Genomic DNA, 19185 nt, shown 5'->3' on the forward strand with positions numbered 1-19185 from the left:
TGATGCAGGCAGTCTCACATCTGGAATCCCAAGATTCCACCTGGGTGTGGATGCTTTTCATGCTTGGAGGTAAAGGGGATGATTTCCATTGCTCACAGTCTCATCTGTCAGAAACCAAGCTTCGCAGAGACAGCCGTTTATTTCTTTCTGTGAGGCACAGTAGATCCCAGACAGGCAGGTGGGAATAATAGGGGGAGGGAACTTTGAGGGGTCTTTAGCATTGTGACAAGATTCCCACAGAGTCTATCTTACCCACACTCAGCTTTTATATGTATCAGACCCCCACCCGTACTTATCTTTTATTAGGATATTCCACCCCTGATCACCCATGGTCAATGATCATTTCTTGGGGAAAGAAAAACTGAAGGCAATTGTTCTTTATCTTACTGTCAGTGTCTAATCTGGACTGGTACTGATGATGAGAAGAAAGTTATGGGTTTGCATGAGGCCCAGTAGACCAATTAGTTCATTCCGTTGCACAACCATGGCCTATATCCCTCACTTTAACACTCGCTGTCTTGAAAATGTTTATTGTAGATACCGTTTTTCTTCCCCTTATTTAGATCTAGATCTTAAACTTTTCCCATTCCATGGCCCCTTTTGGTCCAAGAAAGCTTTACATGACCCTAGGGGACTGAGGTATACAAAATAGATATGCAAACCAAACATTTATTAAAAATAAGGCATAATTTTGCAACTCCTCACATTCAGTTATGAAACCCAATATGGGATCATGACCTACAGTTTAAGAAGCTGGGGTCTGGATGACTAGATCATCCTGGTGCCTGTTCTTTACAGTGTCTTGCTCAGAATTAGAAGTTAATCAACATTTGTGGAATTGAATTGAATTATAATTGAATTGCCTTCAAAACATTAGTCCACTCATCCACACAAAGCAAGCCCTTTGTCACAAACTGTGGATCTCATCCCTGGGTTTATCCTGCCTTCACTGCTTACTAAGTTTACTTTGTGTATGTATGTGTTTATGTGTTTGTATTTTCCATTTTGTTCTCTTCCTTTTTCTACAACAAAACTAATGTGCAAAATTTTTTTTTAATATAATTGTACGTGTATAACCTCTATCAGATTGCTTGCCATCTTGGGAGTGGAAGGAAGAGAGGGAGAAAAATTTGGAACTTAAAATCTTATAAAAGATATATGTTGAAAACTGTATTTACAGATAATTGAGAAAAATAAAATACTATTTAAAAAAATAAAGTGAATTACTATTCTGGTCCAAACTGGACGCGAAGGTATCTTGCAAGTCTGGGATTCTGGGACTTAGGCAAGAAAGTATGGCCAACTGAAGTCAATTCATTACCACTGCTTAGAAACCAACTGCAAGCACAATGCCTATAGTTAGCCCATTAATAGTGTTGTAATGGAAGCAGAGCCACACACCGGTTTCTTCCAACAGAGAGCCAGTTTGTCCATTTTTGTTTTCCTCTTGTTTTGAGATCTGTTAAAGATGAAAGAGATATTAGACATCATCTTGACCAAAGAATATTAACATTTTTTCTGTGTCACAAACCCCTTTAGCAGTGTGGTAATGCCCATGAACTCCTTAGAATAATTATTTTAAATGCATAAAATTAAGTTCAAACTCTCACACAGGAAAACAATTATATTGAATTATATAATCATTAAAACATTTTTTAAAAAACCTAATTACACAGATCTTTGATCTAGATTGAACCCCTCTTTTTATGGCTGAAGACTAAGACCCAGATACCTTAACTATTCTGAAATATAAAACCTGATTGGAGGGAGGGAAATGAAACCTGTTTCTTTTTCTATCTTTATCCTTCTTTCTCCCATCACCTTATGTCACCTCCCTGCCAAGAAATAGCATTAAAATTTGAGAAAGCTGCTATGTGAGACCCTTCTGCTAAGCACCAGTCTGCCAAAACATGAAAATAGGGGTAAATCATTACATACTCCCAGTTTCTTCCCACCTCAGCTTTTTGCAAGTATTTAGGAATAAAACTTCAAGTTAAATAATGGGTCCCTGGACATTTCTGGCTTTCTTAACATTTCCCTATTTGGTAAATGCTGGAAAGTTTCTGCTCCCCGACAACTGGGGCAAAAACATGTCTCTCACATAGGATTCTACTTAAGTAACGCCATAACATGAGTAAATACTGTCTTGTTCAGCTAGTATCTACCCCCATTTTTTCTACTTAACTTTTTTTTATCCTACCTACCTACCTATTCTTTATTTTCTCCTCAGGGTATCCCTTTAACTATTCCTTCTCCCACCCTACCAAAACCACAATGAACGAAAAGAAAAAAATAATAGTTAACTATTAATTCTTTCTAAACCTGGTTAAGAGTTCAAGATTTTATGCTCTCCAGTGCATTTATCTTTTTTTAGAGGATTTTCAAAGAATAAAAACTCTGTAAATCCTAAAGGAATGAATTTCTCATAGCAAAATTCCAGACCTTGGCAGGCTAGTGGGAGAGATAAAGAGATCCTGCCCAATACTACTCAGATTTCTTAAAAAGCCAGATGCCTATTCTATTTTTTACACAGTGTTACACACACACACACACACACACACACACACACACACACACACACATGCTACAAGTGCAGCCCATTGATTTGGGTGGGTAACTTTATTTTAATCAATCATCCAGTAGTTATGTGATAATGTGAAGTGCATTTTTTATCTTGTACATATGCTTCCTGAGTTGTCTTAGTCCTGTAGCTTAGAAAAACGAAGATGAATAGCTAGGTATAAATTCTAAAGTCTGTTCTTTGCACTGTTGTATCTCAGTCCTTTTACTATTATGGCTTTTCTGAAGGCAGTTTCGAAATGCTTAACTGTCCCAAGAGGCAGAGCAATGTGTTCTCTATATAAAACAACTAGCTTGTGGGGTTTCAAGGCATTGGTGTTGTCCTATAGGACTTCCCTAAATATTGGGGGTTGGGGGTCCAATCAAGTTGAAACTTAGCAGAAGACCTTCTCTGATATTTCTTGTCTCCTAGATTTTGTCCTAGTCTAAATTAGCCTTTCTGTGTGGGTAAACCCAGTTCTATTTCATATGCCCACTTTAGTACTAGAAAATCTATTTTCAGTAATCCTGAGAATGGGAGAAAGAAAGTGATCATGGGGGTTTGGTTTATTGTCTTTGTGCTATTATTTGAGTTTTGTTTGGTCTATTAAGGGTCAATATTTTGTCTGGCAGTCAAAGTCATACACAATGTGAGTCTGCCTCCTCATTTCCATTTTTTATATTATACTCCCTCTTTGATTCTGTTCTCCAGACACTACACTCTACACCTAAAAACCACATATTCTCACCACTTTCACTCCCTCCAATTTCTGTTCTTCTGTACATATTATTCTCTCTCCTTCCTTTATTTGTCTGAAACATCTATTAATCCTTTAAAACCCAATCTTTTCCATGAAAGCTTCCCCAGTCTCTAATCCAGCACTATACTTCCCTTGTAGCCCTCAAACATCACTTTGCTTCCCTTTCTCTAATCTGCTCATCCTGTAACATGTATGCTACACTGTAACTATGTTATACTGTAGTGGAAAGTCAGAAGACCTAGATGGGAATTCTAACACTTTTACTTAATAGTTGTCACACCTTGGTAAGTGATTTTACCTCAGTTTCCACATCTGCATTAATGAAAAAGTTAGAACCAATGATATATAAGGTCCTTTCCAAAAAAAAAAAAAATCTTATGATTCTATTCTTTCCTATCATTGCTATCTTTGTATTTTGGGACCCTGTTAGATTATGAGTTCCATTAAGACAAGCAGCACATTTCAGCAAATTTTTGTATGTCCTACAATTTCCAACAAAGTATATCACACAGATGTTTGTTGAAATGGATATTTTGAATGAATTGATTTCTCCTTTTCTCTCTTCCTCTCTCTCTGTCTCTGTGTCTCTGTCTGTATCTCTCTCTCTCTCTATTTTCTTATAGGACTTTATATTTTAGCTAGAGGTTAGACAAGAGGTTCTTAGAGTCCCTTCTGTATAAATCTATGATTCTCCAACTCTCAGGTTATTTTCTTTCCAACTAGCTAGTAATGATGTCCAAGATAAAGAAAGCAAGAAGAATTCTGTAGTTTTAGTTGCATTTCAGTAAAATACTTGTTGAATGAATGAAATGACCATTGAATAATTGCATAGTAGATGAAAAGTGGTCATTCTAGCTATTAGGTTTTGTTTCAGCTATCACATCTAGACCAGAGATGTGCTTATAAAATGTTTTAACAACCAGATCTATAATAAGGTGAAGGTGATGTGAGTTGGAGAGGGAGAATAAAATATATGCAAAATACAGTTAAGGTTTGATTTTTCTGCTACCACCACTACTACATCATTTTCTCCCTCTTTTTCTTCATACCTTCCACCTCTACCTCTTCCACAGATTTATGAGATGATTGCTTCAGAAGAAAAACATGGTATCTCCCCTATGTTTGAAATCCCCCAATTCTTGGCTTCAGAGAGATCTGAGCTTTTCCTGACAACAAACCCCTGGTGAGAACTGTTTCCCTGTAGGTAATCAGAATTATGATAAATCTCTAAACTGTCCCTGTGACTTATTAGACTACCTACTGATAACAAGGGGCCAGACAATTTGGCAATGTGGGCAATCTATCCCTTTTTGGCATTTGGCTTGGCTTTTTCACGTTGTCTTTATTTATCCTTTACCACTCGATTTTGGTGCTCTTGGATTCCACTGACATCTTAAGGGGGAAACAAAGAATTTGCAATTGTTTCCCAGCAATGTGCAAATTGGCACTTAATTGAGAATTAATGGTGTGCTAACTGCTCACTGCAGCAGTCCTCATTGCAAACTGCACTGGGGCTGCTTGCACTTTTGACTTTGGCAAGCATTTTAGAGGGGGTGCACAAGTAATTTGATCTGTGAAAGGGAGTGAGGATTCCACCTCCTGGAAGAAAAGCACTAATTAGCAGCAAAATATAAATGTGTTTATCTCTGCTGGATCTATCTAGAAATAGATGACTTCAAAAAGGAAAGCATACCTAGTTTTTTTTTTTTTTTTTAAGACCAGCTCTATTAAAGCAAGTTGTTTTATTTTAATTTCTTATAGTTTGGGTCATTCTTTTTTGTTATTATTATCTGCATCAATAGAGGGGCTCCTTGACATGAATGATAAAAGAAAAAAAATGAGAATGACACATTTAGCTAAATTGGGAATATAGCCCAGGCTCCTTAAGGATCTGATTCCTATATTATGAATTCTCTCATTCAAAAAATATTTATTCAATGCCTTCCATGTGATAGGGAGTGAGCTTAGAATTTCATTGGTATAGGGATTATTGACTGAAGCAGCTCCCTTCAACAATGCAGGTTGGTACCTTCTTTACAGCATAACCTTTCATGAACTATAGTTTACAAAGCACTTCCATCAAGAATCCTTTGTGTTATAAGGAATGGTACCCCCAATTTACAGATGAGGAAAATGTTCAGGGAAGCACTTTCCCAGTGGTGATAAGTCATAGGATAGTATACTCAAAACTGGAAGAGACTTTAGAAATCACATCATCAAACTTCTTTATTTTACAGCAAAGGAAACTGAGGCACAGAGAGATGAAGTGATGTATAGTAGAGTTCGTATTCAAACACAAGTCCTCTAATTCCAAATCTAATCATTTTTCTTCTACTTCTCAATCTTCCATAGCAGTGTACTCATTGAAATCAGAAAGAGATACCACAATGAGCTGGGCTGCTAAGGGAAGACCTTGTGAAAGAGACTTTGACTTGGGCTTTGATGATTAGTGATTAATAAATGGAGAGGAGGTGAGACATTTCCTATAAGGGGGAGTACTAAGCAAAAGCAAGGAGGTAGGAATGTCCACCATGTACTTGGGTAAAAAAGAAGAGATTAGTTGGGCTAAATCAGAGTGTTCCTGGAGAGGAATAATGAGAAACAGATACTTTGCACATGTTACTCATCCATAATGAAGGATCTGATATTGGGGCTAGTCTATATAGATGAGACTTAGATGTTGCTATTCAAATGCTGCAAGTAGAGTGTACTGGGAAAAACATGTAGTTTACATTTTTAAAAAAAATGGTGGTAGGCATAGTGAAAAATCTGTACTAAATCTAATTCTTTGTTACTTCTAGTTACTAATTCACTTCACATTGGTGGCAAGTAACTTGTACTTTGTTTACCCACTCTGCTCACTTTCCCCTCTTCCTACCCCTCCCCGCCAATTCACTTACACTAGGATTATTGTTGTTTGTTTCATTCTTGATAACCCAATATGGGGTTTTCTTGGCACAAATACTGGAGTAGTTGGCTATCTCCTCATCTCCATTTTGCAGATGAAGAAACTGAGGCAAACCAGATTAAATGACTTGCTAGAGTCATGCCATTAGTAAGTATCTGAGGCTGGATTTGAACTTATAAAGATGAATCTTCATGATTCTAAACCTAGTGCTATGGACCACCTAGTTGCCCATACTGGAATATCCTGTGTGTTTCATCAACAGAATATCATCTTGTTATTATAGATCTATGATTATTATTCATTTAATTAAATAAATATTTATTAATCTCCACTTTACAAAGCAGTGTGCCACTTGTTTGGGACACAAAAATAAAATAGGATGGCACATACCCTGCTCTTGAGGAATTTATAATTTAATGGAGAGTAGGGAAAATACAAGAAATAAAAACAAGATACTTGGATTATTGTATAAAGTGTAAAGGAAGCACCAGGGGGGATGTAAGGCTGGAGAGACTATTTTCATTTCACTGATGAGCTAGGAAAAGCTTGACATAGATCTAACTCCAGATCTGGGTCTGAGAGGGAGGAAAAAATATTAACAATAATGAGGTGATGGAGAAAAACATCATTCCAGGTAAGGAATATGGGGAAGAAAAATGTGGAAAAGAAGAAGAGTAGGAAGAATACTTCAGTTCATTTGGAAGAGGGAGTCCCAGAAAGAGGGTAAGAAGAGAGAAGGCTATACAGGTAAGTTGGAAGATGGGATCTTGAATGGCAGGATCAAGAGCTGATTCTTTATTATTCAGTAAGTAATGGGAAATCACTAAAATGTGATTTTTTTAAATTACTAAATTAAAGATTTTTCATTTGGAATTCAGTCAGTCTTTTACTCATCTTTTTACTATGACATTCATGACTGGATGTGAATTTAGTCATGACACTGAATGAATAAATGAATAGATGGATGGATGGAGAACATAGGCACTTTACTATGGCTGAATACTGTGGTAAGCTGTGGTGTACACACACACACACACACACACACACACACACACACACACACTCACTCTGTGTCCCTGTTTTCAAGGTATTCAAATTGGGATAAGAGAATCAAAATCCATCTTTTTCATTTAAAATCACTTAACTATCCCTGTGTCTCAATTTTTTCATATGGAAAATGATAATGGAAGCAATTTGGGCTTCTTGATGGAGATGAAGACTAGGAGGTATTCTCCCTCAAGAGATTACCTGAAATTGAACTGAGCCAAAGATAAAGTCAAATTGAACCAAGGGTTTCTTAGCGGCTATTTCTTCCAAGAGCTGAGTGAGAGCAGAACTTTCTGGAATGTAACTTTCTGGTAATTTCATAGCAGATACATGTTAACCTATCTTCACTAGGAAGCCAATGCTGTCAAGTCCAGCCATTCACAAACCACTTATTTGCATTGTAGCTCACACATTGCCAACCTTTTTACAAACAAAAAAAAGATACAATTTAGCAAATCCAGGTAAATCATATCTGCAATATTCCTTTAGACTACTAGCTTAGCAATACTGTCAAAAAATTTTAAAGGGTTAATTTAGTATAACCTCTTCTTCATGACACTATGATGGTTCTTGATGGCCACCATTTTCTTTTCTAGATAGTCATTGACCATTTACAGTAAAACTTTCACTCAGAATATTTTCCATGATTTTTTATCAGGAATCAATTTCATATTCAATTAACCTAGAGTTTACACATCACACTCTTTTTTTTTTCTTTTGCTGAAAATGGAGACAGTATATTCTTTCCTCCAATTTTATGGCATCTTTTTTGTTCTCCATGGCCTTTCAAAGATCAGATACAATGACTCAGCAACCACCTCTGTAGTTATTTCAGTATCCTAGAATATTTGTCACAGTGTGAACTCATTAAGGACACAGAGGCACTTTATTTATGTGATCCTACTCATGTTATTTATCAATCTCCTATTAATTATATTTTATTGTCCTTCTAGTCCAAAAATCACTCTCCTTGTCAGGAAAAAAAAATAGAAGCAAAGTAAAGTTAAACATGTCTGACTTCTTTTTATTGCCAGTTATTATCACTTTTATCCATCCTCAGCACCAGTCCTATCTCTTTTTTGAACTTCTTATTTTCCTCATATTGCCTTTAAAAGAGCCACAACAACAATAACATTATTTAATCCTTTCCTTGTCAGCTTTAGCTCATTCAGGGTTTTAACAGTCCAGATATAATTCTTAAGGAATCAAGCCATGCTTTTTATATTCACCTTTTATCATTTTGCTTTCTTATGTGTATATCTTTTTGAAATCAGGTGATTGTTAAGGTCCATGTGAATCCATATCAGTGTTTTTAGATAATTCTCATTTTTTCCTCCTTACCAAATTTGCTAATTTTTTTTTCTTACGAATTTCATTCTATAAATCTTTGTACTTTCCCCAGTTGACTTCTCTTTTTAGAATTTTGGTCAATGTCATCTTAACTATCTTTTTTTGGGTCTCTTTGAAATTGAGTTTGCCCAAATGAAGTGTGCATATGAGATTGTGCCCAGCTTTCTTCTGCTCTAGCACAAATTCTAAGAAAGAGGGATCACCTCTTGCCACATATCTTTTTTTCCCATTATTTGAGTAACCAATTTTATGTGCGTGGAATTCAGATGCAAAATCAAAATTTTTTGTTGGTTTGTTCACTTTTAGAAGGATGAAATTATCATTAATGCAGGTCAAGAAATTATAAGCTTTGCTTTAGGCAGAGAGAATATCCCCAATATTTATACACACAAAAAAATTGAAGTCCATCCTTGCTCCTATTTCAAGCTTCTAACAGAAACAACTATCTACAGAAACAGTTTAGCAACTCACATCTAATTTCTGAGTCTTTCAGAGTTGCATATGGTATTAAGAGATTAGGTAATTTATGCGTGGTCTTTTAGCTAGTGTATAGTAAAGTCAAATCTCAACTCCACAGCCAACCTCCTAACAATGGTATTTCAGTGCTTTTCTTAGTAGTAGCTATCATTTGTGCTGAACTTTAAGGTTTAGAAAGCACATACTATCTCTTACTTTGGATTTAAATTCTAATATCTTTGTTCTACACACATTGGTCTGAAGATCAGTCTTCTTGGACAAGAGAACACAAGTGATTAAGAGTTGAGTAGTTCAGCCTTCTTTGTCATCCATTGCCATCAGGGGCCCTTTACCTTTTATGATTTTCCTCTTGACCCTGACATTGCTTTGTTTTTAAAGCCCTATCTGTTGTCCTCAGTATTCATCACTATACTTGGTTTGTTCTTCCCTGGCTTACAGCACTCCAGAGAGTATTCTTAAAGGACAGTACCATAGTTTTGTATTCATTCTGTCACCTGCCCTTGCTTCTCTATTTTGTCTTTTAAAACTCTAAGTTGGTAGGTGATTTCCTAGCACATTAGTCTTTTTTAGACAGCTAACTGATTGTCTTTCTCATTGTAAGCATTTATGTATTTTTTATCATAAGAATTTTGTTCTTTTAAAGTCTTCCATTCCTTGTGAGCCAATCTTCCCCTGTAGCATCATAGGCCTGGAATCTTACCTATACTGTCTGTGAAGTCATTGAAATCTGTTTTCCCAAAGTCTAGGGAACATGTCAAACACAGTGTAAAAGGACATTTGAAGAGCCTCAGTGACAGACTCCTTCTCTTAGTAACACCTCCTTCCACCCCCTTCCATAGGGACCCCAGATAATGCTCTGGGACGCTGGACACTTTCCAGATTTGGGCAGGAATGCATTTCACAGCATATTTCCTAGGGGGGCTGTCTCCTGCTGAAGGAATATGTGATCACTGACTGTGCTGGTGTCTCATTAGCACCTAGTGTACACACACACACACACACACACACACACACACACACTGACCCTGGATCAGTGCCCAGGATAAAAAGTCTCATGAGATGATCCCTAATACAACCTCCTGTGAGGGACTGGGAGAGTTAATTAGTGTGCATAAAGCAATCTGAGTTTCTCAGCTCTAAGGCACTTGGAAAGTGCTAAATATTATTAAAGAAAATTCATTTGTTTTATGAAGAGGAGAAAATCTAGTCACTTTTCTTTCCTCTCTGTAGAGCTTTCTTATAAACAAAATGGCTAATTGCCCAGCAGGCAGTCTTAGAGAATGTTCAGGACATTCAGGGAATCTCTGCAGTTCTGCAAGGGTAGCATTTGTGTATCCAGGTAATGGTTTAATTTTTTTTAAATAAAAAAAAAAAAAACTTAGAAAACCAATAAAGAACCACTACCTCAAGTGCTCAGGCTGGGATTATAATGACAGAAGAATGAGGAGTCTTGAGTTATTACACAATGAATTTAATTGGTCAAAAACTAATTGAAGATTTAAACTAACAAACAAAGAAACAACTTACCTTTTCCTCTACTTTCAGAGAAATAGTATTTCCCTGTGATTTGATTAGGTCTGACTGAGGCCAATACTCTGTCACTTTAGGTTCAGAGTTGGAAGAAAATGAGATATTCATAGGTTATTCAACAGTTAATAAAAGGAGATTTATTCATCTCTAGTATTCAAGGATATTCAATAAGGATAGACATTAAGGACACCCTTGTTAAGTCAGCTGAGGAAATCTTCCTTTTCTCAATTGTCCATCATGGCTTTTTAGCCAAGAATCAAAAAGTTTCTGACATTTCTTGTGGCTCAGCCTGAGTCTTTAATTCCATGAGCCAATCAAGCCTTAAAGATAATTTCAATATCTTTTAAGGAAAATGGAGCCCAATATACCCAGTAGGAGAGATTATTGTTTCTACCACATAGTCACATTTGTAGCTAGTGTTCTTTTGTTCTGAATTCACCAAGTAAAGAACTTCAATTCTCCCCTTTATTTGATTGATAGCCTGAGCCCACATATAATGAGACACTGTCCTAGGCAGCCCAATCGGACTGCTCAACCCGGGATCAATTCCAACCCAAACACTGACCTTTGTTAGTGGTGTGGCCATGGCAGAAGTCACACTGAGTTTCTGAAACAGTGTTCCTTTCTTTAAAATGATGTTCTATCTATATCAAAAGGCTAGAATGAGGAAGATATTTTGAAAACCATGAAGCCCAACGAGATGCCATTTTTCTACATTTGGGAAATATCTAGATTACTCTGAGCAGTGGTAGATGGATAGAATATGAGAAGAAGAGATCTAGGATGAATGTGAGTTTATTAATAATAGAAGAGGGTTTCATAAAGCATAGTAGAAAGATAGGAAAAATGAAGAATAATTGAATGGTTATAATTATTTAGTTATGAGGTAGTGATGGGGGAGGATGGACAATGAGTTCAGAGGCAGCCAGTGCATATTACCTATATCATTGATTTATTCAGCTTATTTTGTACTGATCCTGGGTGTCTTGCATGGAATAGATATCCCAGTTAGAGGTATATCTCAGGGATAGTCCTCTAGTAGAGTGATAAGTACTGAGAAAAAAGCATGACAGACATGGAATATCAAGGATGGGCATCCCTGACATCAAGCAGAGTAGCCCAGTCAGGCAGCTAACTCCTGTATCTCTGCCAAGAAAACCTCCAATAGAGTCAGAAACAGCTGATACTACTGGACAACAACAATATTATTTAAAGAAGGAAGTGTGGCCCCAGGGAAAGGAAGAATATTTCCTTATCATATCAGTGCCTGGGGTAAAGCATTGGTCTCCTGCCCAGGGCAAGTAGGTGGAACAGGAATAGAGAGGAGGCTTTGACTCAGAGAAACCCAAGTTCAAATCTGATCTCAGACAGCTGAAGTTCTGTCTGCTTCAATTTCCTCAATTGCAATATGGTTATGATAATAGCATCTACATCCCAGGTTTGTTACAAAGATCCAATCAGATGATATTTCTGGCATATTGTAGGCACTTAATGCTTCTTCCCTTAAATTCTTTTTTGTCTTCTCTCTTCTGCAAATCTGCAAATTCTACATGCACATACTTGCTACCTGAATACAAACACATCTCTGCCCTCAGTCCTCTCCCCTACCTCTTTTACTCCATCCCATAGTAGAAAACTACTGCTGAGTCAGTAAGAAATCTATTCTAAGTTGCACATCAAAAAGCATTTTTTTGCATAGAAAATATGTTGTAAGTGCTGATTAAAAAACTATAGTTCGATTAACACCATAGCTGTGCTACATGTTGGATCAAATAGGCTTCTGTAAGCTGTCCTGGGAACATTATTTTTGTAGAAAAATGCATTCTTAGTACCAAATGACTGACTGATGAATTATGTGTTGGAATGCACCCCATACCAGAGTTGTAGACTGCTAGCATAACAAGGGATCAGTTTCTGAATGGTCAGATGTCTGATCTTGTAAAAACTCAAATTGTAAAGCTCATCCCATTCATGCAACCAATTATAATGTCTATAATAACTAAAATGCCTATAAAATTGCTTTTGGTCAGTCTGAACTACAATGCTTCATCATGAAACACTCCATAAAATTGGCCAGGCTAACAAATAGATTTTTTAAAAATAGCTACCATATTTTTACTTACACATTTTTATATTTGATCAAAAACCAGCTTCAATTCAAATAGCTAATGCTCAGACTTATAATAGCACCCACTCCCCACTTCCCCAACTCTGCCTGGACAGCTCTATAGAAAATTTCATAAAGCTAGCACTGAGGTGCTAGCAATTCACTTCAAAAGAATTTTATGCAATTCAATTCAACAAACATCTGCATATATATGTGTGTCTGTGTATAAAGCATCAGGGATAGGTGTTGGGGATGCAAAGATGATAAATGAAGCAGCCCTTGCTTTCTAATATTTTATAGTCTAATAAGGAGATGAGAATGTATACATCCTCTCTCCCACCCACCTTTCAAAAAAAGCCTGATATTGAATGCAGTAAGTGACAAAGACAGATGATTTGGAGAATGAGAGATCTTTTTCAGCTAGTAAGAGTGGTATTTAAGAAACATCCAGTTATTTAAACTGGAAGGGAAACTGGACAGTGTTTTGGATAGTCTTCTGCCCCTGGGTCATGAAAAGTCATTTTGTACCTAATGTATAGGTTCATTTATATTCAATATAATTAAGGAAACATTTAAATATCTGCAATGTCCAAGGTGCCTTAATTATGAGTGCCCATTCCTGATTAGATTTTAAGCTCTTTTAAGGCAAGGAGTATATCAGCATCTTTCTCCCACATTAAACCTTCATTCTGCCTTTTGAAGTGCCAACTAATCAATGAATGTTTGATGATGTTGAGTAGATGGAAATATTGGGAATCCTTAGAGCTCAATGAAGAGAATTTTCTCCCACAGAGAGACTTGGGGATGGAGAGGGAAAAGGATGACAGTATTCTGGAAATCCCTGGACAAGCATTCTGTCTACCTGAAGTGGCAGCTGTTTCTTGTGCCTAGGCAACCTCAGTGGATTTCCCAGCAAATAGTTTCCGATGATTGAACCTCTCAAATACCAAGCTTCTCTATATATCATTTTTCCATTTGCAGTAACTTAAGACAGACAACTTTTTGTCACACCCAGAGGGTTTCTTTTTCCTTCAATTATATAATAGGTTTCCTGGTATTTTTGTCCCCAAATGTAGGTTAAAAAGTACTTGCTAAAATTAACTTGTGTTATTCTGTACTCACAAACCTTTCTGGGGAAGGGCTGCCCATTAAAATAACTTCTAGGGGAATGATTCAGGACACTCGTAACTTTAGGTTTTATTAAATGACATGTGGTATTGATGCTGTTTTTCCCTGTCACCAAATTTCACTTGATCAGGAAAAAAAAATATTCCTTCTGTTGTTGGTGCAATATCTGTGGACTGCTATCATTTTATCCACTTTAAGTTATTGAGGTTGAGGGCTGGACAGTGGGGAGAGACCTTGAGGTGAGTAATGGTGACAGGCTATCCCAGGAAAATTCTGGGGATTGTTCATGGCCAGTAACCCATACTGTATATTGTGGAACAGAAACAGAACAGTACACATATAATAGTAAACTCCTGCCAGGCATTTACAAATATACAACTAACCCAATTCCAGTGATTATACAGGAGAAAGAACAAACACCTGTAATCAGAGGATCTGAATTCGAAAGTTGTTTTTACCACTTACAGATCGTTTCAGTTAAATAAGTCATTTTACCTATCTTGGGCCTTAGTTTTCTTATTGGTGAAATAAAAGGCTAGAAGTAGTTCAGTTTTAAGGCCTTTTTCAGTTCTAAATCAATTAATCTCTGAACCCAGTAACACTTTTCTTCAAACCATTCCATGGTTCCTGCAACCAGAAGAAATTTTTTCATCCTCAAGATTCCCCAAGTTCTTTACTTAGACCTCTTTTACACTCAGCATATTTTGTTGTTCCAAATTAAGTGCATGACTCATTATCTTCATCTGTATCTTTATTTTTCTTGGGTTTTAGCAAGATATTTTGCATGAAAGAAACATGACATTAATAACCCCATGAGAAGAGACTTAATCTAGTTGGAGGACTAGGCTCACCAATGTGGATTTTACTTCAAGGTCCCTTAAAGGAATAAAACAAAGGTGCATTGATTTGTTTTGAATCTAATTCCACTCTGAGTGAATGAATCCTACAAAGGCAAAATGGAAGAGCAATTGTTTTCTGCATACTTCTTTAACTGCCAGATTATAGCAACAACAACAAAAAGGGATTTTCAGCATAACCATTGGAACCAATTTTGTGAGATTAAAAGGCAGAAACATTGTACAAGGTTAAAAAATGATCAAATTCTAAAGGACAATTTAAATATCACTCAGTGTCCCTGGCTAGGACCCCAAATAATTCTGCCCATTGGAATTAATCATTTGTAAGCAATCTTGTAGGCTTTGGAGTATAGCTGTGGCCTATTCCTATTCACTCTCCTCTCTTCCTTCTCTTGAGGAAAAAGTGTATATCTGTGATAAGAGGCAGAGATCTCATAATGTTTGGTCTGGGATTTGGTCAGGGATATGCATATTAGGATTTCACCTGTTCCTACAGAAGGTTGTTCTTTTGAGAACTGCATTCTACTCAGCCTAGGAGGAGGGATATAGTAGTCTTCAAGAAAAGCCAGCTCCCTATGTGCTAATGAGGATAAAGAATTACTGAAAGACTAATCTGGCCCTAGGAATAGGAAGTCATCTTCACAAGGATCAGTAATTCACCTAGACCTGATAATTTGGAACAGAGTGACTCACATTACTTGACATCATTTCCATTTAACATTGCTTACTTTCTAATTCAATATTTCCAAAAATGAGGTAGAATTAAAAAAATATAGGTTAAGACCTACATACATGAAAATATAGAAATGAAATAGAAGGAATTCAAATTTTGTACTTTAGATGCTCTAGACTCATGAGAGCCACAGAGGAAATTTAAAAAGAACATATAAGCATATAATCAATCAGGAAATCAATCAGACATCATTTAATTGCCTACTATTTGCTATGTACATAGTGAATCAGTGAAGAGAATCAAAATACCTTGGATGGCAAAAGAAATGATAATTGTAAAAACAAAGTAAAACTTCTCAGAAAAGAGTATAGCATGTTTTCTTGTAACAAACAACTGGCAACAAAAATGTGTATCAATTGGTGATTTAGTGAACAAATTGAATAGATTGTGGAATATGAATCCATAAGCTTTGATTCAAAAGTCTAACTATATGGGACTCTGATCTTATTGGTGGAGACTTATCATTTGTAGGAAGGGTGGGGCAGAGCTAGCAAAATCAATAATGGATAGAGATTTTCAAATTGTTTGGTTTCTTGCTGCAAGAAGGGACGTGATCAATCTGAAGAGCAAGGACTATGGGAAGAAACTGACATGAGAAGAATTTACCATTGCTGCCATGCCAGTGTCCCAAACTTAGCAAACTAGAGACTTCATGGAATTTCTCCTTTGGCTGAAACCTGAAATTCTCACTCTTGGTTGTACTGAGCTCTCATGCTCCCTAAAGGAAAGTTCATTCAGTCTGTGTTGTCTATTATATATTCTCATCTGCATTTTTTCCTCTGATTTATGTTTTGCCATTAACTTGAGGGAATAGGTTTCTTAGCTATTTGCTATATGTATTCATTGTGTAACTGGCATTTGATAGGAAGGAAGTCAAAACTTGGATACAGAACTTTCTCATTACTGAACTGCAATGAGGAGCTATAGTTTGAACTTAAAGATTATCTCTTCCAAACTAGCAGTCTTTAAGGAAACAGAAAGATGTAATTCTAGCCCACTACCTCCTCTCTTTGAAGAGATCAGTATCCAGCTTTTTGCCACATCCTCCTGTTTCCTTTCCTGGCAGGAATTGAAATTTCTCTTGTAGAAAGATGAGGGAAGATATTAGAAAAGTTTATTCTTGCCTCTCTGGGAGCCACACACATTACACCTCTTGCTACAAAGGAAATAGAATATTATTGTGTCATAAAACATGACAATAATGACATTCATAGAAACTTAGTGAAACTTGAGCTGAGACAGATGAAGTAAGCACAACTAGAACAACGTATATATCGATGAAACTTATTACCACCGTTGCAATAATGAGAAAGAAAACAACTTTGAAAGCTTTAAGATCTTTGATCAATTGTAAAGATAAATCATGACTTCTGAAGATTGATGAGAAAGCATGCTTTCCCATCTCTTGGAAGAGAGGTGAAATATTTAAGTCATAGAATGAAACTAACTTTATGAAACTTTGAAACTATTTGCTTAACTGGTGAGGTAAAGAGTCAAGAGAAAGGGATATGTTAATTAAAACAGGTTAATTGATTAAATTTTTAATTTTAAAATTCAGAGAGAATGTCCTTTTTATCATTCTCTCAGAATCAGCGCTACATTACCTTTTGTTTTTAGAGTACTTCAGAGAAAATAAGTTTATATATAAAATATTAAAAGAAGTGATTGTGTGTGTGTGTGTGTGTGTGTTAATAACAGGCCTGTCAAAATTGAATTCCCATCTATAGAGAAATAACTAAACAAATTATATGACATAAATATAATAGAATAGTACTGTAAGAAATGACAAATATAATGGATTCAGAAGATACGACCTGATACAGAGTATAGTAAGCAGAGACAGGGAACAATATACATGATAATTTGTTGTCTTTCAGTCATATCCAACTTTTCATCACCCTGTGGACCATACTATGTATGGAGTTTTCTTGGCAAAGATACTGGAGTGTTTTACCATTTTTTTTTCTCCACTGGACTAAGGCAAACAGAGGTTAAGTGTCTTGCCCTGGGACATACAATTAAGTGTCTGAGATCATATTTGAACTCAGGTTCAACACTCTATCCACTGAGCAACTTAGCTGCTTCACATACCAATTATTATATTACCAAAATTTAAATGGAAATAATAAAAAACTAGAATTGAGTATTAAATAAGCAATATAAATGAAGATAAACAAACTTTACCTTAGAAAAAGTTAAGAAAATAAACTTCCTTCCCTTTATTACAGATCCACCAACATGTATGCATGGAATAATTTTCATATTATCAGAAATGTTTAATTTATTAGTTATCTTTGTTTAACTGCTTTTTCCCCTCTTTATTTTTTTAATATATATATTTCTTATTTCATTAACTATTTCCCAATTACATATAAATTTTTGCAAGATTCATTTTTTTAATTTTAGTTGTAAACACTCTCCCTCCCTTCCACCTCTGCTCCAACGTCAAAAAGTCAAACAATACAATACTGATTGTACATATGAAATCATGCAAAACACATTTCCATATTAGCCATGCTGCAAAAGAAAACACACACACACACACACACACACACACACACACACACTATATGCACAAAGAAAAACAATGAAAGTTTTTCTTTGTTTTTTTGGTTAATTTTTTTTAAGAAATGCTTCCAACTTAATCAGTTTTCTTTATGAAAGTAAATAGTCCCTCTTTCTTTTCAAAGTTTTGTTACAAAAACTGGTAAGGAAGAATAAATTTGGAAGTGAATTGTTTGTTACAAAAAAATAATAAAAATAACATCTTTCTGAAATCTACCAAAATACCAGAAAAAAAAATGTTATACAATTAATTTTACAAGGAAAAGGGTAAGTTCTAATGAAATGAAGCCTGGGACTTGGGACTCCTTTTTCTTGTTGCTGACTCTGTATTCTTCATCAATCCAAAGGTTTTCCTGGTGATTCAGACACTTTTTCCCAGAAGAGCAGGGTATCCCAACTAGTCATTGTGTACTGGAGACATGAAACTCAGAACCTCCTGAACAAATGGAAATTTTAAAAAGCAAAGGAGAGAAACAGAGTGAGAAGGAGAAAAGAAAGGAGAAAGATAAAACCAAAATTAGAGTAGATATTAAAAAGAAGTACCAGGAAGGGGCAAAGATTGACTAAAGAAAGTCATGCTGTCATTGGAATAGAATAAAGAACAATTCAGAAGCTGAGTAAGGAAATCAGAGGAAAAAAATAGAAGGGAGATTATAAAGTCAAGGCTTACTTTTCAATAACCCTTTGTTATTGTTGTTCAGTGATTTCTGCAGGTCTGATTCTTTCTGACTTCATTTGGGTTTTTTTTTTTTTTTTTTTTTTGGCAGATATACTGGAGAGCTTGGTTATTTCCTTCTCCAGCTCATTTTACAAATAAAAAAACGGAGGCAAATAGGGTAAAGTGACTTGCTCAGGGTCACACAGCTAGTAAGCTACTGTGGCCAGATTTGAACTGAGGAAATTAAGACTTCCTGATGCTAAGCCAGGGCACTCCATCCACTATACCACCTAGATAACCTGCCTTACATTAATTTTAGATAATACTCCATTCATTTTCTAGCAGAATCTTTAATTGCAAACTCTTTCATCAGCCTTGTTATTTGCTGCACCTGTCATCGGAGACACTTGGTGGGTTTCTTGTTGTTGTTGTCATTTCTCATGCTAATTAGAGGGCTGTTTTGTTGGGTTCTCCTCTAGTGTGGTTCAGTTTAAACAGTAACACT

The sequence above is a fragment of the Antechinus flavipes genome, chromosome 4, assembly GCF_016432865.1.
Source record: "Antechinus flavipes isolate AdamAnt ecotype Samford, QLD, Australia chromosome 4, AdamAnt_v2, whole genome shotgun sequence".
In the NCBI taxonomy this organism is placed as follows: Eukaryota; Metazoa; Chordata; class Mammalia; order Dasyuromorphia; family Dasyuridae; genus Antechinus; species Antechinus flavipes.